This window comes from Manacus vitellinus, unplaced genomic scaffold, assembly GCF_001715985.3.
Source record: "Manacus vitellinus isolate BGI_N305 unplaced genomic scaffold, ASM171598v3 scaffold_49_pilon, whole genome shotgun sequence".
In the NCBI taxonomy this organism is placed as follows: domain Eukaryota; kingdom Metazoa; phylum Chordata; class Aves; order Passeriformes; family Pipridae; genus Manacus; species Manacus vitellinus.
In genome coordinates, this window is record NW_021940603.1 from 2,379,783 (window position 1) to 2,388,672 (window position 8,890).

Below are 8,890 nucleotides of genomic sequence, written 5' to 3' on the forward strand. Positions count from 1 at the left end.
ATAGTAAAGATTGATGGAACACAGTGGGATTAAAGAAAAGGTGTTATTAACATGTAGGTGTCAGAGCTGTGAGACAAACCCCATTGTAAATCTACATTAAAGCCTCCCTTGAAATGATAGCATTTCACTTGGTTGTGGAGCAGGGACACAGCAGTGTGGTGGGATGCAGTTTGTCTCTCTCAGTCTGAGATGCCCAGCCTGTCCCTTCTCACTCTCTTGGATACAATCCTGACACAGATACAGAGCATTAAACTCACTGGGATAATGAGGAATTAAAATGCCAGTAAAGAAATGAGAACTGTCAAAAGTGTAGAGTTCATATATGAAAATATATAATCCCATCCTCTCCAAAACCTGCAACCTGTCAGCAGCAGCCTGATGGTGCATAAACTGATAGTTTCAAAAAATGGTTGTTCCTTCAAATACAATCATATATGTGGTGCACACAGGGAAACTAGATACTGCAGTGAGTAAAGAAGGGTTTGGAAGTTTTGTATTTGATGTCATCTAAAATAATATCACCTGACACTTCCATTACAGGCCTGCCTTCTCAACCCACAGTTCTGCCAAACTTCAGCCATGTGGGTTTGAATTTATTGGTGCTGAATGTCTCCATCTGAACAAGGGGCCTATTTTACCTTGTATTTTCAAGTTTCAATAGAAGGGTTTGGTCATTTTTAAAGGAGCAATTTAGTAATTTTAAGGGAGCACAAAATCAGCACCGGGATCATCAACAATATTTTTAGCAGGATCTGATATGGACTTAATTTAAAGTATTAATCATGGTAGCACACTCCTAAGTGGCACCCACATGCTAATAATAATGAAGAGAGAGATGTCCATAAACAGGGAACTCTGATAAAAAAGAAGGTTGTCAGTGAGAGAAAACAAAGTGTTGTATGTAATATAAAGCCTCCACTTCTTGACCTCTTGTGCTTCATCTTCTTTGGGTACACTTGATTCATTAGACAAATGCTGTCTTTATGTCATTCATGAAATCACTTACCAGCAATGATCTTGATTGACCTGTTAGTGCTTCTGATTTATGAACACTTGCTGCTTCGTGTTTTATTTCCTGGAGGCCACAGTCTCAATTTTGGCACAATTCCACTTCCATTAAGATCAGTGACAAAAGGGCAGGCCTTGAAAGCACAGAAGTGGTTCAGAAGGCAGCAGAATATATCCTCCCAAGTATTCCAAGTTTGGAGCTTGTAATGTCTTTCTTTATCAGATTTACGATGCCTTTCACTCTGGCTGAATGTTGGTGTTAATGTTCTTTTACTGAGCTTTGAGGCTTCGGGTAAACTTATTCTATTTTTTCTGCTCATCTTTAAACATGTCAGACTGTTTCTAAGGTCTGATTCAGCAAGAATCCTTGAATATAATTTTGAGATAACATGAACTAGAAGACCTATAAAATTATTTCTTCTTGTCTGAGGAGTATCAGTCCAACAGCTACTTAAAAGTTTCTATAATGATATTGATTTCAGGACAAAAAGATTCTATGATTTTCACTTCTAATTGCTGTTATATATTATTATTTTATCATTGCTGACCACAGAGTTGGAGCATTCTTGGATTCAGCATGAGGTTTTCCATAAGCTTGCAAAAAATGTTAATTGAATATACTGAGTTTGTTTCCTATTAATGTTAGAAAAAAATTGACATAGAGTTATTTTTTTTTATCCAGCTACAAAGTGGTAATAAAAGGTACTTTAAGAACAGCACTGTGGACACATAGCCAAGGTGAAAGGTTGGTTTATAATTTGAGAGCAGTTGTTTCACCAGGGCTCAAATGCGGGTCAGACCTGTGGTGTGATAGTGCAGAAAACTAAAACCCTACTACTGAGTTTTTATTTCAAGTCAGGCTAATTTACACAAGGTGTCAGGAGAAGCTTTTAGAAACACAAAATGTGTCTGTAATCCAGTGCTCTTCTCTCAAGATATGCACGTCAAATGGAAAGTGGCTCTGCCAATAGGTTTGGGGCTTTTTGAAACATTCTATTATTTTATTTTTAATTTGTTTTCAGTATATGTAAGGTGTTTTTTTTTTTTTAAGGAAAGTTAAGACCACTCTGTATTTGTGATTTGAGCTGCATGGTTACGTGGTTTATCAGTTTGCATCATGTTCAGACAATCAACAATCACAGAATGTTATGGCATTTCTGTAACACCAAATGTATGGCTTTGTATCAGAAGCTTTTTCTTCCCAACAACACAGTAACAAGTTGTTTATGTAGGAGAGCAGGCAGTGATGAAAGCTATATTAAATTTTATCCCTACTCTTTTATAATGATCACACATAAATAACATATTGCCAGAGGCAAATGTAACAATATATTTATATATACAAGTCCTATACAATAGTTGTTTCTTTTGTTTTCCCATTTCTAGCAGACCCTGAATCATTATTTTTTTCAGAGATCCAGTCATATATAGAACTCAATTATAATGGTGTGTGGTATGTACCCTCTTCATCTAGTCTGAGGGCTGCAAGTTATCACAGCCATCTGTGACCAGTGTTTGAATTTTCAAACTCAGACTGTAGCAATTAATGCTTTTAGGTTTGAATGTCTCTTTTTCAGGCCTTTGTCAATATATTACATAAATGGAACCTGACCTGGGATTTACAGCGTTCAGACCTTCTGCACAAGTTCACTCTCAGTGATTTAGTATATAAACTGATGATGAGTGAGGATCAATATAGAGTCTTGGTTTAGGCTAAAAAATTGTATGCTTTTAATCCTGGAGGTTTCTGGTTCAACTCCTCTGATGCTTTTCTTGCAAATGCTGCCATTCTGTGATATAATCAATGTCCCCCCTCCCTCCAAGTGGTGATAACTATCATCTATAACACACACATAGTTTTATAAACTTTATGAATTATTCTATCAAAAATGGATATGTACTATTTTTAGGTGGCTATCCAAATTTAACTGATGAAATTTAGTAATATGTAGTCAGTATGTGGTTGGAATTTCATCCCCTAAAAGTAAAGTTGTGGAAAGTTTAGAGTGTGCACGTTGTCTTAAAAAGACATTATGAGGATTTTATTTCATTTACTTGTAGACATACAAAATTACAATAGTGCTGGTATTTTTTGATTCGAGGAGGTGAAGGGGACAGTGTGATTACGTGATTCGCCACTCGATGGCGCCTTGATTCTGTTAATATCTATTTTGTGGTCTCTGATTGATGTCTGGATGTGAAAATCCCGAAACTCTTTCTGTAGTAAATCCAGCTGGGAAAGAATGCTTACTGTACGTTTCTAAAAGATAGTTTGAAATGTCCTCTACTGATGGAAATACATTTTTTTCAATTTTCACTGATGCCTTTTAACTCCAACCTTTCAAAGAACGATGGTGAATCTCCTCAATTTTGGTTAAGCAGTACTTCAGTGTAGATATTTGCAGGTGGGCACTGGCACGGGAGCAGTTCCTGGCACCAAGTTGCCAACAAGACCTAATTCCTTCGTGATATTTTTATGAGTCAAAGGGCTGCACTGGGCCCAAACCCTAATATAACAGATCTTGTATGTTAGAATGTTATTATGTTCTATGTTCTTGGCTGCTTTGCTGACAAAATCCAGGCTCTTTAGATGGTTTTGTAACTGCAAGAGGTGCCACCCACTGCTTGAAACTTTCAAGTTAGTTCCAAAGTTACTGTAATGAAAATGCTTTCTGATTTTTTATGTGAACTATGTCATGACAGCTGATGACTATTGTTCTATTCAATGCATTAGAAATTAGTGGTGGAATTGTTTGAAGGGTTTCTCTGAGATGGGACTCTGAAGACTGACTCTGACTGCAAATAGAAGCTGGGAGCATTTATAAAGTAACACTTATTTTGTCAGCAGCATTTTTGGTAACTGTTGGCTGAGAGAATTTTGTTGTTTGGGAAAGTAGATTTGATTTGGACAAGACAAAAACTGGGCTTTCCTGGCTTACATCAGGTTTGTGTTTACAGCTTTAATGACAAAAGGAGGTCTCTGGCAATAAGCCTTTGCAGTGTAGAGCAGACTATTGAGGAATTTATTTTTTTTGCTGAAGATGATAGTATAGAAGAAAAATGTGTTCTCATAAATATGTTCTCCTCAAACCCAAATATCACTAAATTAAAGCATTTGTCCTCAGAGAAGATACTGCAAATTCTTCTGTGGCTTCAAGTGACTTCATAGAGGGCCATTAAAGACATTACACATTAAAGACAACTATATAAACCAAGATTTACTTGGTTTTTTGCTCTCTAATTAATACTACCAGATAAGAAGACCTGACATTGAACTAGATACAGAAGTTCTCAGATTAAATTTTTTCCTACCCAAAGATGTTCTCTGGTGCATTTTTTTGGTTCCATAGTCATTATAATGTGGGGGGGAAATGGTGATAAAAGCACCTTTATGCTCTTCAGTCTGTGGAGATTAATTACTGCTGAGGCAGCCAGCAGGAAAGGATAGGAGTAGTAATGGTTTCATTACCAAAACCTAATGGAGTGCTCAGGAGAGTTATACCTTAGAATTGATATGTTTCCATATTTTGTTTCTTTAGTCCAAGTGGAATCCAGAAAACAACCAAAATATGTGCTCCAAATGCTCTAGCACTGATCTAATATTTGAGAAAGTTATTTGGGCTGTTAACTGCCTAGGGTGAAAGTGTTTGGTGAGAGTCTGTGTACATTCTTCACTGCAGAATTGTAACCAGTGTATATACATTTAGCACTCTTGGTTGTTACTGTTGTTGGTAATCCAACAAAGGATATTTGAAATATCTTGCAGGCCTAGATTTTTAGATAAGTTGTTGCACTGTTGTTATACCTCACACAGTGATACTGATTTGTTCTGTGAAAGAAATTTAATCTGTGTCTACTTCCATTAGGAAACAAATTTTCAGCGTGAGGGGAATTATTTAGGCTTCCTTTTAACCCTGTTCCAAGGTGCCAAAATATGTTCTACTTTTCACTGGAAGATTCCTAATATGCTCTGGGTCTCATTTTATTTAAATTATCTGCACTAGGACAGCTACAGAGCTCTGTCATATACTTTATAAATTAAACCCCAGATCTGAGAAGTTATTATGGTGTTTTCATGCACAGCTTTGCTTACAGTTTGTTGATATTGAGATCTACAATAAACCAAACAAATTTTTTTTCTTTTTTGTGAAGGATTGACTTTCTTATTTGAAACAAAAGACAAACACAAACTATATCAACAGATTATAGAGATTTATCCTTGTGAAAAAGCAAGTTATGAAAACCTGTAAACTCAAGTCTGAGCTCAAGGGCCAGAATTTCCATTGCCTTGCATTGTGTCAATGGAACATTGACAGGTTTAAACTGCTATACTAAAATATGGGCTGCAAATCCTTTGTGTTAACTTCTTGTTGTGGGTGTGAGTGGAAGGCTGGACAAAATTTATTGAAGAAAAGCCCTGCTGTTGAGTTACAAGGTGCAGAAAGGACTTGATTTCTAAACTCCTTCTCAGAGAGGAGTCGGGGTGCAGCTGAATCCAGTCTTAGCCTCAGATTGTGTCAGTGTAAGGAATTACAGAGATGTGATTGAACCATTTTTGTCCAGCAGGTTTTAATGATTGGCAGGCAAAATGAGAATATTTATATAAAATGAATCATTTATTATTCCAAATGATCAGACAAAAGATATTAGTCAGAATTATTTACTACACACTATAAATGCTAAAACTACTAGTAGTATAGTATAAGGATAGTGCACTATTTTGAAACAGTTATTGAAGCAATTATATTAAAGCTTGCAAAAAGAAATAATTATTAAGTAGAGATTTGATGTAACTCACCCACACCAACACTCATGGGGAGATCTCTTTCTCTCAACCTTGAGGAGCAACCTTGAAGGTTGAACCTCCACACATACAGCCCAAGAAGGTTTGTGATAGAAGTGATGTTGTATCTGGAAGTGCAAGCAGAGGCAAGGGCTGGAGCTGTCTAGAATTCCATTGGGATCACACTGGGGCCTGCAGCCCGATGGCCAGAGGTTAATTTATTCCTGCCATTGTCGTTTAGCCCCAGTCCCCATCCATTTTGCTCTGCTACAGAATGACTGTGCAATCAGCATGGCCAGAGAAAATCTGGTTCTGCTGCTTGTTTTAAATGATACAAGTTCACTGAAAGAGAAACTAAATTGATCACTAAAACAGATCAATTATGGTCATGCAAAGTCTTTCTCTGCAAAGCAGTTATTTTCCTTTAGTGCCTTTTGATGTGCTAACATTTTAACTCAGTGTTCATGTTTTCTGTGTATTCAGTTTATGCCATCAAGGAAAGCAATTTGCTGTAATGCTGCACAAGGCACCCATTAGTAGCAAACAGCAATCTGTGTTTTTAGAGAACCAAGGCTGTTATTTCACAAAGGGAGCAATTCAACTCTCCCTTAATCCTCTAACCAGTAAAGCTCATCTTCCAGGTGTTATTTCTGACTATTTTACTAATAATGGCTTCGAAAAATGTATAGAAAATTTAAGTCTAATTTAAATTAAGCTGTTGGTGATGTATTTAAAAAAGTATGTGATATATGTCTATATAAAGAACTGTAAATTCTCAATTTCTTTTCAAAACAACAGAAAAAAGTGCCATATGTCACATGCCTTTATTTTTAGTTGCTCGACTTGAACATCTAATCAAAAAGACTTTTTGCCAGGTGGCATTGCAGGAGACACCTTTCACAAGCAGCAAATCAGCAGAGCATCCAGGATATTCATGGAAAATTTGAGGGGCATTCTGTGCATATCCTGGTGACCCTTCAGAGCTCCACAGAAAGGCAGCATCACAGGGACTTGCCACGGAGTGTTATTGGTAGGAGCATTTACACTGTTATTCTACAGCCTTTGCCTGCAGTGTTGCTCTCTTAGCAGCTGGCAAGAAAATGCAGGGAACTTCTGGAGAGAAAAACTAGCTCAATGGAGAGGATTTTTAGTAATTCTGCCCTAAACTTTTCTTACACACAGCTTTGTCATTGTCATTTGAAAAGTCCACTGACAGGTAATGGTACTGATTCTTTTCCCTGCACTGTATCAGTAGGAAGGGCTTTTGTACAGTACAGGCTTTTCTGTTTTCTGGATCAGAAGGTTGCTGGTAAATTCCCTTCCTGGAGCTGTATTTGGGTAATATTCTCTGTGAGGAAAAGAATCCATGCAAATGGTAATGCTTCAAAACAGTTGAGACAGCACTGTGTGCCAGAGGGCTGAAAAATGTGAATGAACATGCTCTGATTTACCAGCAAGGTCTGTTCCTCCAGTGCAAATATTTCATCTGCTGACAAGGAGATAAGGGGCTTTGTACACTTGGAGACCAAGCTAACATCCCAAATATGATACATTTCTTACCTTTGGAAGAAATTATAATGCAGCATAATGAATATCTCCTCTGTCTCCAGTTCTATGTGTACAGTTGTAAAGGATACTGCAGGTTCTTCCACATCAGCATGTCCAGAAACAAAATGTTGTTTTGGAGAATAAAAATCCTTGCATGTTTTCTCACTTCCTGTTAAAGAATCTGAAATTTTCATTTCCAAAATAGATGAGAAAATAGGGTCAAATCCAGTTTTCTTCTAATCAAAGTTTACTTGTGCTCAGTTTCCTACTTCATTTACTTCTGAACCACAACCATAATACGAAACTAATTGAAGAACGTTTCCTCTCCATCTTCAAACTCATAATTTGTGAATTGATGATAGTTCTTTTTGATACATGAAAGGTTTTCTTTTGTTTTATGATTTGGTGTGAAGTCACAAACCCCTTCATTGTGCTCATTCCTGGCAAGAATTATGAGAAATGTCGCTGATTAAAACATGCACATTTTGTTTTCTAGTGATTACTTCCTTTGGATAACATTTTGAAATCTTAATGAATTGTGGCACTTCTTATCCTTGTAACTGTCAGAGACTTAGAAATAGGAATTAAATACATTTCTACTGAAAAGTCCAAGTCAGGGCTGAATAAGAAAAAATAAGGAGTTTACTAAGTCCAAGTGCAGTTTCTTCTGTGTGAACTCACATGAAAGCATTGCTCAGTTGAAGTACACAGGAAGTTTGATACCAGGTCAACTTTTATCAGGAGAAGCAAAGTCCAATTCATAAATACATCCTTACATATGCACCTCTATGCCTGTCAGGATTTAACCCCAGACAGCAACTAAGCACCACACAGCCATTCACTGAGAAAACTCGTGTGTTGAGCTATGGACAGTTTAATAGGTAAAGAAAAAGCTTCCTGAACAAGGAAAGTAGAACAAGGAAGCAATTCACCACTTCCCATGGGTAGGAAACAACCGTTTTCCCTCTTTTTTCTTCAGCTTTATAAGCCAAGCATGGAACATCCCTTTGGCCACTTCAGGTCAGCTGTCCCAGCTCCCTCCCAGTTTCTGGTGCCCCTGGCAGAGCATGGGAACCTGGAGTCCTTGGCTTAGAGAAAGCTCTACTTAGCAGCAACTAAACCATCAGTGTGTTGTCCCCATTATTCTCCTACTAAATCCAAACCACAGCACTGGTGTAATGGGTTGGCCCTGGATGGACACCAGGTACCAGCTCTCTCACTCCCCTCTGCAGCTGGACAGAGGAGAGAAGATATCACAAATGGTTCATGAGTTGAGATAAGGACAGGGAGAGAGCAGTCACCAGTCACCATCACGGGCAAAACAGAGTGGGGATATTAATTAAATTTACTACTGACAGAATCAGAGCAGAAGAATGAGAAGTAAAATAAATCTTAAAAACACCTTCCCCCCACCCCTCCCTCCTCCCAAGTTCTGTCTCCTCCCCACAGTGACACAGGGAGATGGGAATGGATGTCATGATCAGTTCATCACAGGTTATTTCTGCTGCTGCTGAGGGAGAAGAGTCCTTCCCCTGCTCCCCATGGGGTCTC